The sequence below is a fragment of the Rhinichthys klamathensis genome, unplaced genomic scaffold, assembly GCF_029890125.1.
Source record: "Rhinichthys klamathensis goyatoka isolate OS25496 unplaced genomic scaffold, OSU_Roscu_1.1 h1tg000028l_1, whole genome shotgun sequence".
NCBI lineage: Eukaryota > Metazoa > Chordata > Actinopteri > Cypriniformes > Leuciscidae > Rhinichthys > Rhinichthys klamathensis.
In genome coordinates, this window is record NW_026606578.1 from 710,384 (window position 1) to 734,589 (window position 24,206).

Genomic DNA, 24,206 nt, shown 5'->3' on the forward strand with positions numbered 1-24,206 from the left:
TGGTAGGCTACCGAGTGGCATAAGACTTGCTAAACACGCGTTATGTAATGTAATGATCACGATAAAACAGATCCTCGCGCACATTCGACCCGGAGACTGGTTTATAGCGGTGGATCTGAAAGACGCATTCTTTCACAGGCGTTTACCGAGATTCGTGTTCGAAGGTGTCACGCTCCGTTCACGAAAAGTAGCCTATGCAGTGCTTTACCCCTTAGGACTCAGTAGGGAGCGCGTTCTGGACTACTTAGACGACTAATGCATTTATAGCACAACCTTCTGTGTTCTGCTTCTGCGTCTTTTCAGTATGCGTTGGTTTCAGCTGTCTGCCCTATTATTGTGCGTGCACTTCGCTCGTTCCACGGATTTATTCCGGACGCTGTGTTTTGTATACATGCTTTTAATTAACAGCTGTTCTGATGATGTGCACCAGCACTTCTTGCTTCATTATGTTGTATACGCCAATATACCCTTGTTGCTTAATTATTATCACTCTGTGATATATTAGTCCCGCGTTGGCTCGACCGTGTTCAGGGCGGAGCTGAAGGCGCCGGCGAGGTTTTGGCACTCTGCCTAGATGCATGATTGTTTCAACTAGGTCCGGTACCCGAACTGGGTGAGGCGGGGCTTTAGTTCTTTGTTGTATTGACCTGCTTCGGCATGTGTAACATTTTTCTGTCAACTCTGCATATATACTTCGCGATCGATATCGCACGTTTGTCGATGGAGCGGGTTAAGAGCATACAAAATGTTCTGACCGCATTAGTGCAGGACAAAGCTCTGAGGACATCAGAAGTTACAGGGACGGGTAGCTGTACAAAGTACACAGGCTACATCGTAATTTCAATTTTAATGGAGAGTAAAACAAAGGCAGAACACCGTATAATCTGATAGGTAGCATTATTTGATAGAACGCCAGCACCGTAACATGATATTGACGCGCGGCTAAACAAAGGCAGAGTGCCGTAACTCAATATGAGCGTTCCAAAACTAAACCAAAAAGCCGTAACTGGTGTTACGGTGTTCTGCCTTGGTTTCTCATGGGCTTTTGGAAGTTACGGTTTAGACAAACCATTATTTTCTCGAAAAAACAACGGAATTGACTCAAGATACTTATCCACATGATAAAGGAGGTCTTGAATGTGCCAAAAATATCAATAACTCATTTTCGACCAAAAACGAAGTTACGGTCTTTTGCCTTTGCACGGCAGTACTAGACTATATCTGAGTTGGCTGTATTTCTGTCAACATGAAGCACAGTGGGGTGGTTCTGACTACACTGTTAGACTTTGCCGTAATTTTACAGTTACTTACCGCAAAAAAGCCCAGTAAAATACCATTTATATTATTTACGGTTAACTACTGTAATATGCACTGCATTGTGGGTATTTTTAATGAAATTTACAGTAACTTACTGTATATGGGTATTTGCAGTACTTTACTGTTTATGCAAAAGCAGTAGTGCTACTGTAAATGCATCTCTGCATTATATATGAATGGGCATATAAGCACTGTACAATTAAGGTGTAATCATTGCCTTATAATTCATGGGATGACTGCACTTTTGTTCATTGTGTACACAACTTGTATTACTTATAGGGTTATATGCATATTGTATTTATGTTTTAGGCATATTAAAATGTCATATGATAATGTTTTGTAGTTTTTTCCCCCCATCTTGTTCTGCAGATGAAAATCATGAATCTGCATTCTCATTTATAAGCTATATGCACACGCTGAAAGTTAAATAAAAAAATAAAATAAAAAACACATGAATGGAAAGATTTCAAATGAGTTCTTAGTGAGAGACCAGAGTAATTTTTATATTAGCATTTTCTCCAATAAATATATATATTTTTTTTTAAATCCACAACTGGTTCCCATCTATGGTTCCCATACAGGCAATCATTTTTTTATTTATTATTTTTTTTTTATGCCAGGTAAAACAGCACACGTGTGGTGATATAAATGTATTTTTTCATTATTTTAAATTATATATATATATATATATATATATATATATATATATATATAAACTTTGCTTACACCTCACAAAATTTAAATTGTTGCCCTCGTGCAAAGCCCGCGACAACCTGGCAGAATGTAAAACACTGAGGTTTGTTGTGTGACGTCACGTGTCGAGAGTGCGCGCTCCTAACGGACGTCCCTGCTGAGAGTGGATCGCATCGCTAGACGCCAGCTGTGAGTTTTTCGGAGGTAAGTACTTTTTACTGAACAAATTCTTTTATACATTACTTTTACAAAGTAAACCATTACCAATATCAATTAAATATAGCTAAATGTATGAAGTATGGCTATTACAGGAGAATCTGAAGGAACTTTCCTCAAAAACCGCCATTTTCATATCCCATTAACTTAAATGTCATAGAATTGACTGACTGCCTTTTCCAGTAACGTTAGATGGACCCAATCTAGTATTTACACAAACAATGGTTTCCCGTCTTTTTTACGACCAGATATGGCATATTTTACTCGTCAGTTAAATGTGTGTGGTGTTTAGGACCTAACGTTAGGCCTTGCGCGTTTTCTCAAAGGCACTCTCTCGCGCTCTCTCATAACAAAGTGTAACGTTACACGATGTAAGAGATGTGACGGCTACATACATATACATTCTGGATTCACTCTGCACATAACAGAAATATGACGTTAAAATAGTAACGAATTTAAAGCAATGTAATGGCAGACTAATAGATTAATAGAAAAATATTCATTGCAACATATTTTAGAAATTCTATGTCAATTATTGGTAAAACTGTAATCTGATTGACTGTGTAAGTGATCAATCTATCAGTCATCCTAGATCTGTGATTTATCATGTTCATAACATATAGTCATATTAGCCAATAATCATAATGAAAAATAATGTTTCTTCTTTTTCTCTCTTTTCCCTGTGTCAACAGGAGCTAACTACAGCTCAAAGGCTCTTTTAAGAGCCACAGCACTGAGCATCTTTGGCTTTGTAAGTATATGTTTTGACTAACTATCAGATGCATTATGTGATTAACATTGTAGTGCATAACTTGCAAGGGCTCTACGCTTACATTTATTTTTAGGAGCACTTGTGTGAAACATTTCTGATTATTTTCAGTTGTACACTTTTTTTTCCAGGATTCTTTGAATAGAAAGTTCAAAAGAACAGCATTTAAGTTATCTGAAATAGAAAGTACTACTGTTCAGTCAGTAATTATTATAATTTTTTTGGTTGTTGAATGAAATTAATACTTTTATTCAGCAAGGATGCATTATATTGACCAAAAGTGACAGTAAAAATATTTGTAATGCTACAAAAGCTTTATATTTCAGATTTAAGTTTTAAGGGCTATTAGGTTACTCAGTGTACCTTTTACGTAATTGTACATTCAGGCAATTATAGGGATAGTTCACCCAAAAATAAAAATACTGTCAGTAACATGTTGTAAACTGTTTTTTGTTTTGTTTTTTCAGATCAGCCATCAGTGGTTTACCGGTATGGAGGCCAGTCAAGACCAACTGGGATGCTTTTTCATGCTTCATGCTTTTTTTTTGCTTATTTGTCATTATCTCTGCTTTGATTTGTTATGAATTCAGTTTTGAATTCTCCTTTTGATTCTAAACTGAACTCAATGGCTCTGCGAATTGGGTAAGAGACAAACAAAAAATACTTAATTGGGGAATTTGAGAGATGAAACCATGCTGATGACCTGGGTCTGTGGTAGAGTAGTGAGTTTGATGTGTTATTAAAATCGAGGTTCTGTGGGGTGCGGACTGATGTGGCAGTGAACCCGAGGTTACACCGTGAGTCAGTCCTAGAGCTTCTCCTGTATGATTTTAGGAAAAAATCGGGCCTATTGGATACGTCCAATATATTTCTTAGGCGCGCCGAAAGAACACCACAGACACAGTATAATCACCATGGGAAAATCTCAGAGTTGTGAAAATTATGATACGCCGGTGTTTTGCCAGATGAGAAGTTTATCTATGTATCATCTTTTTACTCTTTAATTAATTTTATAACTGTATCGTATATCTCTTTTAATTCCTTATAAAACTGTTTTAAAGTGCCCCTATTATGCTATTTTAAAGTTTCCTAATGTTGTTTTGCAGTCTCCTACAACAGGTTTAGATGCATCAAAGGTCAAACAACTGTTTAATTTTCTCATAATATACATTTGCACATCACCACATTTTTTAATGATTCTCAAACTACTCGTCAGATTAATCAATCTCTCTAAATCCCTCCTTTTCACAAGCTATTCTGCTCTGATTGGCCAGAATGCTCAGTCTGTTGTGATTGGTTTACCGCGTACAGCGCATGTGTCGAAATTAAAAACGGCCATTGCCATAACAACATCAGCTGTCCTGAGGCTTCCTACACCGTAAACTAAACACAGTGACGAACAATGACGTCGATTTTACCATATCAATCCGAGCGCGAGTCCTATAATGAAACATTGGAAGAACTCGTTATTCAACCCGAACCTCCATCACAAGGACGACTCGAGCAGGACGTTTCTCAGTAATACACTACTCAGTTTGAGGTACATTGTGAGATGTTGCAACTGTAATTCCTCAGCATCAGCATTAAAGGGTTAGTTCACCCAAAAATGTAAATTCTGTCAGTAATTACCCTCCCTCATGTTGTTCCAACCCCGTAAGACTTTCGTTCATCTTCGGAACACAAATTAAGATATTTTTGATTAAATCTGAGAGCTGGATCACTCCTCCATAGGCTTCTATCGGATTGAAACTTGCCGGGCCAGAAACGCTGCGCAGTTACACTACGTGAACTAACTAGAGGCCCACAGAGAAGGAAATGAATAGTTGAATTAAGTCGTTATTTATTTATTTTTTTGCCCACAAAAAGTATTCTCGTCACTTAATAAACTTAAGGTTGAGCCACTGTAGTCACTCTGATTATTTTAACTAGGGATGCACCGATCCACATTTTTTCACTTCCGATCCGATCCCGATACCTGAATTTGGATATCGGCCGATACCGATTCTATTCCGATACCAGAGCTGTTTGCTTTAATATTATTATTATCATTATTGTTGATTTTATATGATGCTGAAATAAACTCCTCTCAACAGGCAAGTATGATATGTACGTAGTATGTATGCATGTATGTCCCAAAAGGCAACTTTATAGTATAAGTATAAGGTCAGAAAAGGAAGTCAGAAAAACAGGAAATCCTGTTAACAGGAAAAATCCCATTCTGAAATCAAATATGCAACTGTAAGGGTTTCAAATTGATTGTCATGTCAATATTTATTACATTCCCAACATGTCAAATACTTGAGTCTTGAAATATAAGAAACGTGCAAGTGTAAACATCTTAAACACACTATCAATAAAACAGTGTGCATCTGAACAGCACAAATCAAGTACACTGGCTCTTGTAGCATCAACAAATCAAGGTTTTAAAATGTCAAATATTAGAAATATAGGAAAAGTGCAATAACTGTAAACATCTTAAGGCCCTTGCACACTTGTCCTTGTCCGAAATCGTATTCGTGATTCGGTGGCTCTGAATTGTCAAAACACCATTCAAACTGCTTGCTACGGATGCGAAAAAACGCAGAAAATCGAACCCGATTCAAATTTATTATTTTTTTGACGGACGAAAGTTTCAGTGGCAGTGTGCAAGCGTGATTGACATAACATGAGGACTTATTTATTTTTTAAATCCTCGTGCTCTTTAACGTGGTGCTTTTTTAAATGTTTGATTGCGTTCGTTGTGTTGACCGACGCGAGGGAGCTTCCACCTCTCTGAATTACGGCTTTGCAAACATTGCTTTTTGCTGTCTTGCTCTGCAGTGTTTCCAGTGTGAAGTTTTTCCACAGCGGACACAATGCTGCTCAATGCTTTCCTGCTAGCTGGCTGCAAACTGCGGAATGGATTTCCTGAGCGGAGGCGTGTCTCATAACTCTGTGTCTCATTGAGCCGCGCCTCCGTTCAGGAAATCCATTCCGCAGTTTGCAGCCAGCTAGCAGACTAGCCGGCAGGAATCACTTTTGGAGTCATTTCAGCAGACAACGTTAAAGCGCAGACATGGCTCATGGATATCGGATATCTCCGCAGGTTGGGACGGGAAAATCCGATACGTGAATTACACTGGTCTCAGACCCGATACTGGATCGGATCGGCCCCATCCCTAATTTTAACGATGTCTTTAATAACTTTTCTGGCCCGGCAAGTTTCAATCCTATAGAAGCCTATGGAGGAGTGATCCAGCTCTCAGATTTAATAAAAAATATCTTAATTTGTGTTCCGAAGATGAACGAAAGTCTTACGGGGTTAGAACAACATGAGGGAGAGTAATTACTGACCGAATTTTCATTTTTGGGTGAACTATCCCTTTAACAAGTGCATGTCCATCAACAAACCGATTATTTTACTTGTACTTATTTATTTACAGAGTATTTTTCTAATTTATTGCGATGAACACATGGAAACTGCGGATACATTAGCCGAGCTCTAGCGTGAATGACTAATGTAACATAAAACAAATCTTGCTCCATGCTTAATCTTTCCTCAAAGTAGTGAGAACGACAGACAATCTGCATTAATAGACACAGTTTTAGGTAATAGTGGCCCACAGCTGCTTAGCAGAAGTATTTCAGTAATTCCAGTTAGCAGGAGACCTACACAATATAAAACTCAAAACTAAGTATTTAAACACCATCTTTCAAGAGCAAGCGGTTCTCGAATCCTGCATTGAACTCAGAGATTTGAGAAGCAGTCGTCAGTAGTGTTGTCACGGTACCAAAATTTCAGTATTCGGTACCAATACCAGTGAAAATCCACGGTTCTCGGTACCAATTTCGGTACCAAAGCTTAATTTAGATAAAATTTACATATATTAAAGTGTATATCACAGTTACAAAGATGGAAACTGTAGTATTAAAAACATTTTACAATAAGATTATATTTGTTAGATAACATTAGATAAAATGACCTAACAATAAACCATATATACATAGCAATTATTCTCATTGGGGTTAATTTAAAAATATACTAAATACATTTTTTAAATCAAAAGTTTTCTCTGTTAACATTATTTAATGCACAATGAATGAAGTGAACAAACATGAACAATCAAGTGTTTGTATTAAATAACATTCACAAACATTAATGTTGTAAAAATATATTGTTCACTCAATGTGTTGATGTTAACACATTAAGTAATGTTAATGAATGGTATCTTATTGTAGTGTTACCAAACTATACAGGAGATAAAACATGTTTTATTTGACTTAACTGTAGCCTACTTTTATTTAATCCAAAACTGCCAAAAATGTCACTCTTGCCTGTCTTCAAAACTTGAGAACCCTGTAGCTGATTTCTAATGCAAGGGCTAGAAATCAATTTATTCTTTGCTGATACTTCCTCGTCATCACGGAGAGCGCAGTTTGCACCGCTTTCTTCTCTCCACAAGCGCTCTCTCTCGCGTGTCTCCGCTATGCAACCATAAACAGTGACGCGCCTGGAAAAACAAGCTCGCACGTCGCTTCTATTATGAGCGCGCTTCCCGCGCGCCTACATTTGAAATTTGCACGCGCAAAAAACGTGCTATGTGAACGTGTGAACGGCCCTTTATGGCAACGTGACATTAGCCTAATTTAACATATTTCCATATGTGGCTCTTTCCTCCTTTCTTGTCAACGAGTGGATTCAGAGCCAACGCATTAGCAGCGCCGCCGGTCGCCATGTCTCAGTGTTTTTATGAAGAGGACGCAACTCTGCACCTTTCGGACAGCGCATCAAGAACCGGATTAACCCGGTACTCGGTACCTAGAAAAGCTGGTACCGTAACCGTTAATTTTTTTTAGTACCGACTTGGTACCGAAGTACCGAGTTTTTTGACAACACTAGTCGTCAGTAAAATAAATGGAACACAGCAAAAGTTTAGGATTATACTGCTGTGGTATCATGGTAAAGATACATTTTAACCACTGATTCTTCACATGCTCGTCCTTGAGCGGTGAAAAAAAAACTGGCTTAACGGTCACATTGTAGAGCACAGCGTCTTTTCGACATGATGCTGTCCAGCATCCACAGGAATCAGCTGCAGTGTTTGAGGTTCAAGTTTTCCGTGGTGTCTGCGCGCAATAAGTGGGCGGGCAATATGCTAATGTTTCATCTTGACGTCACAATGAAACGGCTTATGACTCGTTTGAAAAACGATTCATTTCAGTGACTCAGAGTCGACTCTTACGTTTGAAAGACAAAAACTTTATATATACGGTGCACTTTCAGATTTAAAACTTTGCAGGATGTTTTCATTCACTTAGAGCTGTGTCACACACTACATGAAAGGTAATTTTCAAAAATCCATAATAGGGGCACTTTAATTTTCCTTGCTTTTATTTTGTGATTATTTTAATTCCTTACTGTGTAAAGCACTTTGAATTGCCAAAGTGTATGAAATGTGCTATATAAATAAAACTGCCTTGCCTAATGTTGCATCACAATGTATAAAATGGATGTAATTGATTGTGACAGTGAATAAAGAATATGCTGATGTACAAGGTCTCAAGTCACTTTTTTGGGAATTTATTAAATTCAATAGCATTCATGTAAAATATAAATTAAAGTAAATTTATTTTTTCATTCTGTAAAAATAAAGTGCAGTAATGGCAATATACTGTAAAATGAAAATGTGGTAAGGGCATCTTACTGTAAAATGAAATTACAGTAAGGGCATCATACTGTGAAATAAATCACGGTAAGGGCATCTTACTGTAAAATTAAATCGCGGTAATGGCATCTTACTGTAAAATTAAATCGCGGTAAGGGCATCTTACTGTAAAATGAAATTACAGTAAGGGTATCATACCGTAAAACACATTTACAGGTAAGCTACTGTAAAGGGGAACTTACAGTAACTTACTGGCAATAGTGCTGCCAGTAAGTTACCGCAAAAATACAATAAAATGTCTAACAGTGTACATATCCTAGCTACAAGTCAACCGCTTTCCACAGTTACGACTCATGTGCCCAGCAAAGCTATCTCCTGTAGAAAGTCCATCTGTTTCCCTATGCTTCTTTCTTTTTAAATTGTAGACAGTACTCCAGTACATGATGCTTATAACAACACACACATACATAATGGAATCACTTTAGAATTGTTTGGTGGAAATTGAATATTCTTAAAGGTTCCACCAGATTCTACAGGTGCAACGGTAGTGGCAAAGATGTTTCCTTTAACTCTGCCTTCTGGACGTAGCTTTGGCCGATTAACAGGCCTCGTGCTAGTTGGCAAGTCCCTAATATCACCAAACAAAGGATCCATTAGGATGCCAACCTGTCTTTCAATAAATTCTACAAGATCGTTTAACAAAGCTTGTAGTAGTTTCCAGAATGTTATGTTCAACAGTTCTCCACCACTCTCTGAGCTTGAAAGGCAATTTAGACATAATTGCTCTCATATTGCTTGGCATATCCAACTCCTGAAGGTATTACAATTCCTCAGTGACGTTCAACAGCCACCCAGAAAGAGAACATAAGATTGCAAAGCATTGACATCCTCCACTTTTATTAAGGACCAAGACAGGGTTCTTTCCAAATTAGCAGTGGCGATCTTGTACTTATTGCAAAAATGTTCCCGCAATAGCCGTTTTGCCTTAGCATAGTCAAAGTCAGGGATCATGTATAGGCAATTACATACCAGCTCTCTTGGCTGCCCCCTAGTAAACTGTTCCAAGTATAAGCAATCACTATGGTTTGCCTTCTCCTCCACTCTCTTTTCAAATGCTCTGATAAATGAAACAAACTGAAGGGGAACCTCCATCAAATAAAGGAATATATCTTGCTGGTAAAGATGAGCAACATTGCTGTTGGACAAGAACTGCTGTTATTTCATTTTGTCTTTGCATTATAGTGACAATGTCACCATACTGCTTCTGAATTTATGCAGTATGAACCTCTGAACCACTAAATAAATCACTATATAAGTCAATAAATCCACGGTTTCAGTCATTCACCATTATTTCCTACTTTCATAGCATGGCATGCCATGGCATAGCATAACCTATAGCTTACCAGTCAAAAAACTGTGTGCACCTTCCCTCCAGCAACACCTGTTACCTGAGGGAAGGTTGCCACCTATATTCTGTAACCAATTACCCAACAGTGACCCCTACTGGACACATACCTACATGACAAAGTGTAAAGTAAATATTTGTTTTACATTTTTTTTTATACAGAAAATTTTGTGAAGCCAGTAGATGATGGGGAGAGACTGTGGGTTTCAGTTCCTGGTTGTCAATAGCATTTTCTTTAGTATACAATTCTTGTTTTCCTCTTGCCTTCAGATCAATCCTAATAAAAAAGGTATTTTCATTAAAGATAAGTGAGCGAACCCTCATTGTCAGTTTCAGTCAAAGCAGACAACCACCCACAGCTACCCTTCAGAACAGGCAATGAACTCACATGCCAAACCAGTGAGGATGCCTAGTGTGTGAGAAAAGAGCTTTGCACTTGGGTTGTCATGGGCACTTGTCTGATCGGACTAAAACTGAGCATTCTTTGTGTTTGGCCCAGCAGGTCATAATGACCATGACGTTTGAGGAAATCACCCCATAGAGGGTAACCACACACAGGCTCTTTTCTGCAGCCCTGACAGCCCTGCAGGTGGCTGTGATGTCATGGGATGTCATGGAGAGGATTATGTTAACTATGCTGATCATTTCCAGTAACATTGCATTGCTTATTTGCATCTTGACAACAAAATGCCCACTGAACGCTTTCATTTATAAAGGTCTGATGTTAAACGATGTTAAAGGGATACTCCTCCCAAAAATACAAATGAAGATATTTTGAAGAACGATTGGAACTTTGGCACCATTGACTTCCATAGTATTTTTTATTTCTACTATGGAAGTCAATGGTGCCAAACAACTGTTTGGTTCCAATCGTTCTTCAAAATATCTTCCTTTGTGTTCAGCAGAAGACAGAAACTCATACAGGTTTGCAACAACTTGAGGGTGAGTAAATGATGACAGAATTTTAATTTTTGGATGGAGTATAAAAAGATTGACCAGAATGCTGTGAAATGTGGGTACAGCTGTTACTGCTACACACTTGTGAGGCTTTCAGAGAAATTAAAGGCATCTCATTCCAAAAACCATGTACCACCAGAAGCCAACATAAAGCTCCCAATGTATTATGTAAAGTAACACAGATGTTGGCACCTTACAAACTACAAAAAGAGTTGCCTGGGATGGATGGTGACATATTTTAATATTTTCATCAGAATATAATAATAACTAAACTGATATTAGTTTGTGTAGATGGACATTTTTGGTTTGGCTTAGCCTCCTTCTACTATTCTTGCTGTCTAAACAGATCTCTGATGCTTGGCTGTTGGAGTCACAGTTGGCTATTGTGGCTTTGGCAGAACTTTCTGGTTTGAGACATTCGGATGACATGTTGTGACTGTAATTTAATAACAGGCCACCCAGGATAGACTTATTGGTGAGAAGAAATCCAGATCTAGTGTTCCAGATCTCTGTATTCCCTCACCACTAGGTTTTCCATTTAATGGAAAACCTGTCTCTTTTTCCCTCATGTAAATAAAGGACTTTGCCTCAGATGCAATGTTCATGTAGCCTATTAGTGGTCCCTATAGCAGTAGTAAATTAAAATGTTGCAATTTATCGTTCTTGTGCTTTTTTTTTTTTTTTTTTTTTTTTTTTTTTTTTTTGCTGTTGCACATTGTGAAATCACACGAACAAGACCATTGTGATATTCAGACCAAAAGCATGATTTTGAGCGTGATATTGCTTTAATACAAATTTTCAATAAACAATAAGTTAATATTGAGTCACTTACATTTTAGATAAAATATTCCCAGTTTGTCTGTTTTTACACCGCCAACGAATAGTGAAACTGCAGCTGAATTATCATTTGCACATCTTTGAGCAACACACAGTGTTTCTATATTTTTAGATGAATCCGTTGATTAAATGATTCAATGACTCACTCAAAGAGTTTATTTGAATCTGTGGAATGAATCTGTGTTTATGAACGAATCAACTCAAACAAATCGAATGAAATGGTCAACACCTACTACTGGTATAGCCTAACCTACCACGTAACTTGCTGAAAGAGCCATTGAAAAATCTCAGTAGACAGGTCTGTTGTCTATGTAGCCTTGCATGTCAAAAAAACACCATGTCTTTATACGTACAGCCCTACTTTGTGGCCACGTTTTATCAGACCATTTTAGTTAAATTGTGACCACAGGGAATAAAATGTTTAAATTCAATTTCAATTTCAACTGGAATTTCAAAATCAAAATCAGAATGAGCTTTATTCGCCAATTGTGCGCAAACACAAGGAATTTGTTGTGTTTTTTTCAAAAGCTCTTGGTACATAACCTAGGCCTATAAATAGGCCTACACACGGGTTAGTGCAGGGCTCCATGCATAGAAGTCTGTTTTCCCCTATGTTTCCTTTGATTTTAGTTGATTATATAGCACACCCCGTGACATGGGTGTCCTATAAGGATAAATAGAAGAATAGAAAGAAAGAGCAAGAGTTAGTGAGGGACTCAAGGCCGATGTTATGATTCAGTTCCTCCAGTCTCACGTCCAGCATCAGTCACAGTTTTGATCCCACACACATCAATTCTTTCGACCTGCCAATAAACACGCTTCTCCATTTAAAGCAAGGCTGTGGAGAGTTAGTGGTGGATTGAGGAAGGGAAGCTATGGGTCAGGCACAGGTCGGACTGGATTTATGAGCTGATGCTTAGTGCCTTTCCCAGACTGAAGAACATCATGGTGAGAGTCATGGGAACACTCCACACAGACTGATACTCTTGTTCGGTCTCAGATTCAGACCAGTCTAGTACAGCTGAGAGTTGATTTTCACTAAATGAGCCTAGAATGATGTGGAAGGAATTTCCACAAATGAAAAACTTGTGAAACAAATGAGGAATGAAACTGATTTACGAGTTGCTGGTTCAGATGAACTTTGGTGCTTCATAACCTGAATCCTATCCTGGAATGATTGCCGTTCGTTCACTAAGCACATACCAGTTTATTTCAGAATCAATTAATCCAAAATGATGGTAAAATAGTCATGATATTGTCATTATCGATCTAATCGATCTAAAGCACGCAATTACGTCATTATACAGGTTTGCGTCTTTGCATTTAGTATAACCATCACGCTGTATCTAGACATCTGCAATGTTACTTTTCATCCGACAGATGGCAGTATTGGAATATTTTTCCCATTGATGCGTGAGTTTGCTGGACTCTAATTTGTAAGGATGATGGCAGTATGACTCTAAAAGTGGAGAGCCAGTGTGTCATAGATTAGAATATGTAACAAGAATGCTGACATATTAGATGCTTGTAATATTTTTTATTTAAATTACTTATGGCTGCACTCAAAACAAGACATTTTTGCAATAAAGTTTAAGTGAATTTGCAGAACAATTTTGTTAGTCTAACATAATAATCACCATATGCAGCATGCTTTCATTCCAGCATAATTTAATAAGCTGTATGTAAAAAACATATTCTACAAGTAATTTTTTTCAAGTTTGTAGAAAACAAACCGTTCACTTACCAGATTTTATGATAGTATATCATATAGTATCTATAGTATTGCTGTAGCTATACTATAGTATGGCTACAGCAAAATATCGTATGTTTTAACAATAAAGACATTGATTTTGTAAACTATACATCTAGAAACAAAATGTGACTTGTACAATTACTATAAATGCACGTATATGGTTTGTTGCTGATGTTTATTGTCCCCATAACATGCATTATTTTTTTATTGAAGTTTTTGCCCGCTGACATAAATGTAAATTTTAATGCATAATAAATGTTAGCCTGAAAAAGTTAAATAACTAGCTTAATTTCCTCTGACATGGTAATATCTTATGTTGTTTTAAAATACATTAATTTTAGGGTTAGTGTTTTGTGTTATAAATAGATGAAATTAGTGTAATAAGCAATATCACACAATCAAGTTGTGCATGGTAGGAGAGTGTCGTAATCATAGCCGTGTTGATAATACTATAGCATGTGAGGGTGAACAGTTCCATAAACCACAATGTAACATTGAGTCACTTACATTTCAGAAGCAATATGGCCAGTTGTTCCCAGCAGAATCAGCTGTATATCAGTACTATTGGAATGCAGCTTGTTCAATCAGATTACAGAACCAAAACTAACCGCTGTATGATCTTGCACTACATTCCGTTCCATTCATCGTTATGGATATTTTACGGTACAAAATGGTTGTAATTTTGTCCAAATTTTTTTACTTAAAGAAATAAATCATTTCTGATGAACTCCAAATAACTCAAAAATCTTGCAAAATTAGAACATGAACAGTATCCTCTCCATTACTGGATCTGTATCTTTACACAGCCTGATCTGGCTCCACTCCCTCAGCTCAGATAAAAACCAAACTCTTTCTCTCACAGCCATTGCCAAGAGTGTAGTCCAACATCAGAGAAGCCTGATTAGCAACGGACAGCTTTAACAAAGAGTCCGGGAGATAAGAGAGAACGTAATGTTTTGCAATCCCTGTCATTCAGGACAGACATAACATATACAGCCCTCGTAGCTTGATCTCAGAGATTCTCTCATTTCAGACACTTCTTTCCTTAATCAAATGAATGTTTGTAGATATTGTGTCATCTAAGGCTGACTGACATGCAAAATGCTGGCATACAATGTGTGGAATTGCTGGGGAGGGAGTGTGAAGTGGTATCATTTTCAAATCAAATCTGCATTTTGATTGATGTTGAGCCGGTTCCAAAAAGTAAAGAACAACACTTGATGTTTATGATATTTGTTGGAATATGAAATTAAATTTAATTTTATAAACTTCAAATCCCCATGTTCATTAACTGGTTTCCCACTTGAGCCTGGTTTTTCTCATGCCATAGCTGTCTAGCTGTCGTGTGTATGGTGGAACTTTCTTTTTCGATTGTCTTTAACCAAATCTGTTTTTCTTTGTTTTAATGTCATTGCCAGGTTTCAGGTTTCTATTTTAATGGCTCTGCTCTTTCTCCTTCTTTCCCTTTGCACTTTCTCGCTCCCTTTCGCTACATATGCTCTAAACCAATGCCACATGATGCTGAGCATGCAAACTCGCCTTTTTTTTTTTTTTTCAAGTTAATTTGAGGTTTGAGGATTAAAAATGTTCCTCATCTTGGCCTACCGGCAAGAGGACATTCTCCTTCCAAAAAAGGCATGCCTTTTGATGTGTGTTTGGACATTGTATAAGAAAGGACCATGTCGGGCCTCTACAAATGAAGGGCAGAGGTCAGGGAACTGCAGTGTACATTCTTGACAAGCGAGGGTGTCCTCGCAGTGCTGCACACCATCACAAATGTTTTTCCTACCCAGTTACTCCTCTTTTATTCGAGTCATGTCTTGAAATGTGATTTGTATGCATTTTTCTGTCTTTTCCAGACAAGGCTCTCACTTAAGTGTGAATAATTTGGATGTAGTGGGAAACATTCACCTCATTACTCAAGTGCCCTTTCCGGAAAGAGATGTAGTTGTCATTGTACCCATTTGAAATTGTTACAGCTGACAGATCAATCACATTCCCTTCACAGCTGAAGATGTGGTGAGAACCGTCATATGCTGTAATCGAAAAGAGTCACTGTTAGGGGAAAAACACAGAAGGACACAGGCTGAAATGAATGAAAGAGTGAAGGCAAGCATTCTGTATCTCAGAACTGCATATTTAAGCGTTTCTATATGTAATATCAACCCTGTGGTTCTCCCATGGGGCAGCTGATTCTTGCTGCTTTCAGCTCATTTTTCTCTTTCAACTTATCTTAGATCAAAATTATCCGTTTCATCACTGCCTTGTTTTGGCTGCCAAGTCACCGCGAGAAGGCCAGCATGGGTGAAGGCAACGTGGAGGTTATGACTCCTTTTTTCATATAGAGAGGATGTTCTTTGTGATAGATCAGTTTAGTGTGAGGTGAGGGCTGAGGGTTTTTTACCGTTAAAGTATAAACTTATGACCCTTACAATACGCAGGTGCAGATGGTCAATAAAAAGGCATTTACTTACCAGATGTTTAAGCAAATACCTATATTCAAGAAAAAAAGGACTACCGGCGGCTAACACTTAAAGGGATAGTTTATGCATCATGCACCCTCATGTTGTTCCAAACCCAACCCGATCTCACGGCAATTCATACGAATTTTATGAGGTGACTAATTCGTACGAATTCATATGATTTTTGCTAAATCGTACATATTTTTGAGTTGCCCAATTCGTATGAATTCGTACGAATGACCTACCCCTGACCCTACACCTACCCATCACGTGGGTTTAGACAAATAGCTAATAAGCGTGATAAGAAAAAGCTAAGAAATAGCTACCCTTTAATCACTTGTACAAATTCGTACGAATTGGTCATGAGATAGCGTTGTCCAAACCTGTATGACATTTTTTGTTCTGTGGATCGCAATAAAAGATAGTTTGAAAGTCAATGAGGTCCAAAAGCACTACACCCCAATGACTTTCTTTATATTAATTTTTTTTGTGCAATTTTCTTTATTATTATTTATTTATTTTTACAAAATATCTTCCAGTCCTTTGTGTTCACCGGGTTTGCAACCACATGAAGGGTGAGTAATGTTAAAATGTTACAAAGATAATCTATTTCAAATAAATGCTGTTCTTTTGAACTTTCTATTCATCAATAAATCCTGAAAAAACTGTATCACAGTTTCCACTAAAACACTGTATTCAACATTGATAATAATAAAATATTTCTTGAGCACCAAATCAGCATATTCTGAAGGACCATGTGACACTGAAGACTGGAGTAATGGCTGCTTAAAATTCAGATTTGCCATCACAGAAATGAGTTATGTTTTGGAACGGTATTGAATTTCATTTTCTAGATACCACTGTAATTAGACCAAATGTACAATAGAACGATACAGGCATTTTGGCCTTCCACATTCCCTCCTTATTTGGATAATGTCTGGACATGCATGGAGCAGAGTGTTGGATGAATGGCTCAGTTTGCCAAGTGAGAGGCAGAGTATATGGACATGGTCTGGTCTCCATTGCCTGCTCTGTGACTCCTAATCACAGCGGTAATCTGGAGCCTATCCAGATATATTACACATCAGCTCAAACAGCCAGTCTATGAGATTGCACAGAACACATCCATCAAAACTTCTGTCAGTCCAAATCACTGAATATGGGAGAAAAGGAAAAGAGAGAGAGTGCTCCGCTAGTCTGGATATTCAAAGCAAAACATGCTTCTCTCAGAACATAAGCAGTCAGAATTAGAGCACACACTTACACATGATGTGACTAACATGAACCAACTGCAAGTGAATGCAGGCTAATGGGGCTCATTTTAGTGAGTCTAATAGTACAGTGTTCTTGCATCAGTTTTGCCATCATTTTTTTTTTTTTTTAAGTTTTCAGATTTTGGGTGGTGGTTTTCTTATAAGATTAAGGTATTTTGAAGTTTGTCATTTAACAGTTTTTATGTAGGTAGAGAACATCTCTGTTTTTAGTGACGTTGCTGTGCCTATTAGTACATCTGTGTTGTGTGTTAGCTAGTCATAAATTGAAGCCGTTTGATGTTGGCAGGCTGTTTATGAGGGGTGCATAAGACACTGAGTCCTCTACATCCAGTCTGTTTATGGAAATCCCCTTCATTTTGCTGTTAGATCATCATCAGTCTCTTTGCTGCCCAGCTGCAACTCCAAACTCAGTGTGGGTGTGTGTGTGTGTGTGTGTGTGTGTGTGTGTGTGTGTGTGTGTGTGTGTGTGTGTGTGTGTGTGTGTGTGTGTGTGTGTGTGTAAAACATCTGCAATCTGAGTGACAGTTATGCTTTCTCTTGGATATATCAGCAAGCCAAATATGCATTAAGGCAGCAATTGTGAGGGATATTTTGTTTTAAGAGTTTGTGTTTGTGTGTATGTGCAGCTGTGCAGTTACCGAGTCAGTGTTTCATTGTATATGTGGGGTTGTCTTCAATATACACACATACATGTGGGTTTTTGTGTAACTCACAGCTGTGACCTGACTACATGCCTCCAGCGCTCTTGGGTCAGAACAACCCCAATACTTGTCAGCTAAGCATCACTGAGTTTGTGTGGGCTTACGTTTCAGTTTGTGTTTCTTAAGGCACCTTAGTGAATATTAGGTCAATGTGCGTTTGTTTCTGCAGGCGTATTTACGCTTTCTTATTCTTCAGGTGTTGCTTTGCTCGTGAGTGCTCTCAATAAGCATTAGCATTTTTCAGAGTAATGTCAATCGCAGATATGTATTTAGGATAGATAAAGAACATGCTTTGGGTCATAGTATTCAGTTTGGCTTGATGGTGAAGTCCGGATGTGAAGTTCATTTTGAAGGCCCAGATGGCTTATATTTATACACTAGTTATGTCCAAGTTGTGTTGACTTGACTTGAACCCTCAAGGTTTACAGGATGCAGCTGGAGTATATTCTTATATAGGTGATAGTAACACATCAATCAGCAACAGCAGCACATGTGTGATTCACTATAAGAACACAGTATGGACATGCTATTTATTATCAATGTTAAAAGAAGTGTACTTTGCAACACTTGCAACGGCAACAAAAAACAATACAATAAGTGAAGAAAAATTGCAAAAATAGTGGCTTGTAAAACAACAAAAGTATTTGAAGCATTTCAGACAGAGGAATTCACTTTGAAAATATTTGTAGTATGTGCGGTTTTTGGATGGGGCCAGAGACATAACAGTGGTATTTTGGTCAAGTCTTTGGTTTCTGTTCTCTGATGTGGTTTCTAAGGCAAAAACCAGTTACCATTAAAAAAAACCTTTTTCCTTTTTACAAAGTATAATTGCAGATTTAAATGTAGCCTACTTTATTCGTCCTGAATAAGGCTGTTTATATTTAGCATTATATTCACACATTTTTTTATAAAACACTGTCTTCAATAGCTTTCAGTCTGAAGAGTATTTATTGCCAGCAAGTGCAACCTTTGTTTCTCGTGACCTCTTTTCCCCACTGTTTCTCATAGCATACCCGACCCATTATGGAAGGATATGGAAGACAAGGATAAGGGGGAGATTGAGATCCAGCTTAGGACAGCCCATGATATCATGGGAAAGAAAACAGGCCACACAAAACACGATACAGCTATCCAATTTATGGAGTGTTTATATTGGATTTTCTCTGCTAAGTGTGGCAGGGAGGGAGTAATGAGACAGTGAAAGGGAAAACAGGACAAGAGTCTCTAACAAGAGACAGTTGATGAAACATTTATCAAAGTCAGGTCAGGCAACAAAGGGGCAATACGCCTGGAAAAGCAGCGGTTCAGTCTTCACTAGTTTGTGCACGCACGCACGCACGCACGCACGCACGCACGCACACACACACACGTAACACTTGAGTGGATCTCCAGTGTCACAACATTCTGTGGTCCAATTGCAGATACACATAGGTCAGAGATCGCTTTTTAAAGGGATAGTTCACCCAAAAATGTAAAAAATCTGACACCATGTTCTCATCCTCATGTTGTTTGCTCAACTTGTATGACTTTCTTTTGGAACATAAAATATTTTGAGAAATGTCTCCTCTAGCTTAAACAGTTGAGCAACGCTAAAGTCATGCATTCGATTCTCAGGGAATGCATGACCTGATAAAATGTATACCTTAAATGCAATGCAAGTCTATTTAAATAAAATGGTCTGTCAAATGCATAAATGTAAAATGTCTCAGACTGTGTTTTCTGTCCATATGGAAAATGGACACCAAAACTGATTACCAACATTTTTCAGGATTGTACACCCCTGATATAGAACATACTTTTTTAACAACTGTGAAGTTTGTTTCTCATCAAATGCAATACCTACTCAGACTTAAGGGGCATCTGAAATCACATACCGTCTATTTATTGACTACTGGAGTCCATGCTGCATTAAATAGCCTATAATGCAGTATGCTAGTATTCCATTCTGAACATAGCCATACACAACATAACAGTTATGAAGAGGCGACATCCTGTTTTCTAGTGCTCCACATTTAACTGAAATAGTGTTATGGGAAATGTTTCATTTGTTTATAGGAGCATCAATGAAGCCTTTTCTCTCATTCCACTAAACATCTTGTTTATGGAATGTTGTTGCTAGCGAAGGGTACAGTGGCCCAGCGTGAACAACGAATGCATGTGTGCAAATGTGTGTGCATGAGCATGTGTTACGCCTGTAGGCCAATGTTGAAGTGTTTGTATGTGTGTGTGAATGCTTCGTGTGCGTGTGTGGGCCAGTGTGGAAACATGCGCGCATGTACGTGTGCTGTTTTAGGAAGGGTCATGTTTAAACACAAAAGCAGTGGGGCGTTCTCCATCCATCATATTCTCATCATGCCATGGATGGATCAGAGTTTGGAGGGTAACATAGGAAAAGCTGCTGACAAAGCGTGTGGTCTGACTGATGAGTAAGTACTCAGGTGTAGCGGAAACTGTTTAGATTATGTTACAAGCCTCACGGCACTTTTGCATGCTGCCTGTCAGAAGATCCTAACAAGCTGGAAGTATGTCAAACTTGAACAAAGCATTATGAAAAGATTTGATCAACTACACAAAAGGGGAAAAAATGACACATGCTTTAAACAGGTGTCTGTTTGATTATAATTTGTTGTGTTTTGGCTTTGTTTCCTGGCTCAAGCTTCATGAGTACAGTTTGTGCCTCTTGTAGTAACTTCTAGCTCAGTGATGTCACTGACTTTGAGTCTTGTTGTATGTTACCAATCTAGGTAACATTCAAACTATCTTCTTGTGTTTTTCTTCCTGAATGTTTTATTTTCCTTTGTTAGCAGCAACTAAACAGGATATTTGTGCAGATTTATGATATTCTCATTATTTCTTAATCAAATCAAGATTCGAATTTGATTAGGGAATGCGGATCTGTGCCAGCAAACCAAAAACAAGCTCTACTTTAGTGCCAGGTGTTCTACTAGAAAGTTTATGTTGGCTTTGAGATTGAAGGTCTGACTAATTACAGTGCAGATCAAAAGAAAAAAAAACTGTTTTAGTAGCAGATGAAAAACCCTGGGGATTAATTGATTTGGGATTGTTTTGCGGTTCAGGTGTAACTAGTGTAGAGTTTGGTGAGTCTTAAACTGAGTTCTTCACTCTGCAGCCGACCAAAACGTTTCTGAGTTACATTATGGAGAAAGGGCGTTTATCTTGGCAGACATTGAGTAGCTGATGGCAGAAGCCTAGCTCAGTAAAATCTCCGTTCAAATAAGGTCACTCAGGGTGGAAAAAGACAACACATACTTGTCTATTTCTAGAGACATGCAGTAATGCAGAATAGGGTGTAAGGCAAACTAGAACTTATCCAGTGTTATCACTGCTCATTAAACATCAGTTCATTAAACATCAGGTAAAACATCAGTAAAGCACAAACAAGAGCGTGGTGTAAGACATGTTTCCTACAGTTTTAGTTGAGTGCACTGAAGCTCAGTTCAAATCCAACCTAATAAAAATCAAGTTAAAATTGCAGCTGATCGTGGCTGCTACTGATCATTATGCATTTTTGCTGTGTGTTAAGGAGGAGCTTTGACATTTTAATAATAACTCTTACTGTGTCCAGTGTAAGAATGCACTGATAACCTGGGTGATACTGACAAGAATGATCTTCATGCTGCCAATATTAAGTTATATACTATATAGTCTAAATAAAAAAAACACTAAAAACAAGTATAATATATATAATGCATTTATATTTATATATATATATATATATATATATAATTCTATATTATATGCAATTATATATATAACAAATAATCTACCAGTGGTTCTTAACTCCAGTCCTCGCGACCCACTGCTCTGCATATTGTGTATGTCTCCCTTATTTAACACACCTGATTCAGATCCTCAGCTCGTTAGAGTCTATCCTAACGAGCTGAGGACTGGAGTTGAGAACCACTAATCTACAGTATTAAAAATGGATATTCATTTTGAGATTTGCTAAAGATTTAACAGTGTTATTAAATGACAGGAAATGTAATTTCTGTTTAAAACAAATCATCTGTAGAAGTTGCAACTGTGTAGGAGAAACTTGTGTGTATATGATGTGAGATATGAATGAGTAATGCCATATATGTTTCTGTCTATGTGTCCAGTTTGAATGTTTTCCAGGTAAGAGTCTGACGTGTCTGTATTTGATTGATTGTTGCTGTAAAACGTGTTCCAGCTGAAATTTCTCAAATCATCTGGAGAAGATGGATAGAAAGGAAAGGATCAAGATCATCCGTCCTTTGTAGCTGACAGAGAGGGGAGGGGGCATGAGAGAACGAGGGAGAAAGAAGAAAAGTAGGCCATTTACTGGTCAGCGAAAAACCTTTGGAGAGCGAAAGAGTGTGAGGAATGACGAACTTTAACACTCAGCACTCCCCGCCTCATTCTGCCAAGCCAAGTGTCAAGATGTCAAGTAAAAAATTAGTGTAAAATAAAATAAGCTTGAGAAAGAATATTAGAAGACAGCTGGAGGGGATGGAAGAGTTAATGAGTCTGGAGGGATTGAGGTCTATGGGAAGAGTCCAGCTTCCACATGCAGGAAAGAGAGAGAGAGAGAGAGAGCGAGAGAGAGTCAGATATATTGGTCAGATTTTTTATATCAGTGCATCCTTAATGAACAATAAACACACTTCATTTAAAACGTTACTGGTACTGTAGCTCTCCATTGGACAGAGCGGTTTGTGAACTATGCAATGGGGGCTTCGGGAGCAGCCATGGCTCGTCTGTATGGGTAGGTAGGGTTCTGCCAAAATATTGATCCAAAATATAGATCTCTATATAAGCTGAATCAGTAATACATTTTAAATGTGTTCAGCATTCTTCAACAAATATTTTTTTTTACATTTTCTAGACTATTTTAAGTCATAAAGTGAGCAGGATGTGTTAAAATTTATCTCATTGCTTCAGCAGGCATGTATCATGATACAAGTGGCAATTAGAATATAAAGCTTACAAAAATGTTTATCATAAACTATAGCACTAAGACCCAGAATCTGCCCCACCTAAATTTACGGTCAGGAGCCGCTAATGGTATGGAGTAACTCACAATTACGTATAGGAAATAATGTAATAGAGAAGATAGTGAGTGAGCAGGTGAGTGAGAAAACCACTGCCAAAAGGGAATATAGGGATCACATTCAATTCCACTTTGTAAATTACTGGCTTTGCCCTCCTTTGAAATTTCAGGAAATATAATGGTCAAAGCACTAATTGCCCCATTTTTTTAGCCAATCAGTTGGAAATTTGGATGTTGAATGTGGCGTTTGTTCACAGAGGAGTTAACGCTTTTAATGGTTCAGCGATTCAGCTTTTCTCTTCCAATAGACAACTTAAGCCCTAATGGATATGCTGACTATAGTGTGAGCAACAATTATTCTCACAAACTAGTCAGAATAGCAATTATTGTTTGAAACTTTGTTTTTTTTTTTACTCTTTGTCTGAAACTGCACCACCAACGTGTTGCTCCCACATGGGACGTCCATTAGCAGTGTGCTCACTATGTAAAGGGGCTTTTATTTTCATAGCTGCATGTGTTGGTAAGTCTGTGCCAAGTTACCTATATACAGGTTACAGTATATTCCACTTGGCGCTCCAGTATGACTCGTGGGAATCATTCTCCAGCCTCCAATCCATGCCAGGACAGAATGACTCTACTCGGAGCGTATTTGTTTACTCGCAAAGATAAAGATGCGTCTGATGATAAAATAAATGGTTGGGTGATTGTAATTGATCAGCATTGGGTGTAAGAAAGGGATGATAAATGTATGGATAAATAAATGTATTAAAATTCAGTTCTACTTTGCAATGACAAGAGATGAAATCATTATTATTCCACTCTAGAGTTCCTGGGGTTAGAATAATGAATGAACTGATCTTGTGTCTGGTTTCAAGAGAATGAGTGACTGGAATGGGGAAGAGGAGGAGGGGATATTAACAAATGAAGGGGCATTATGTAATTCCTAAGAGGAGCCATGGGATTTCTGAACGTGAAACAGGTGTGAGAGAGACACCTTTGGAGAGGGAGACTGAAATGTTCTCACACTGCTTCATAGTTTGGCAAATGTTGAAAGTCTTTAATCTTCATAAGTAGAGGAATTATATGTTGTGTCTGCACTTGAACTTGGGATAGCTGTGTTTCTCAGTGAGACTATCACTCTAGGT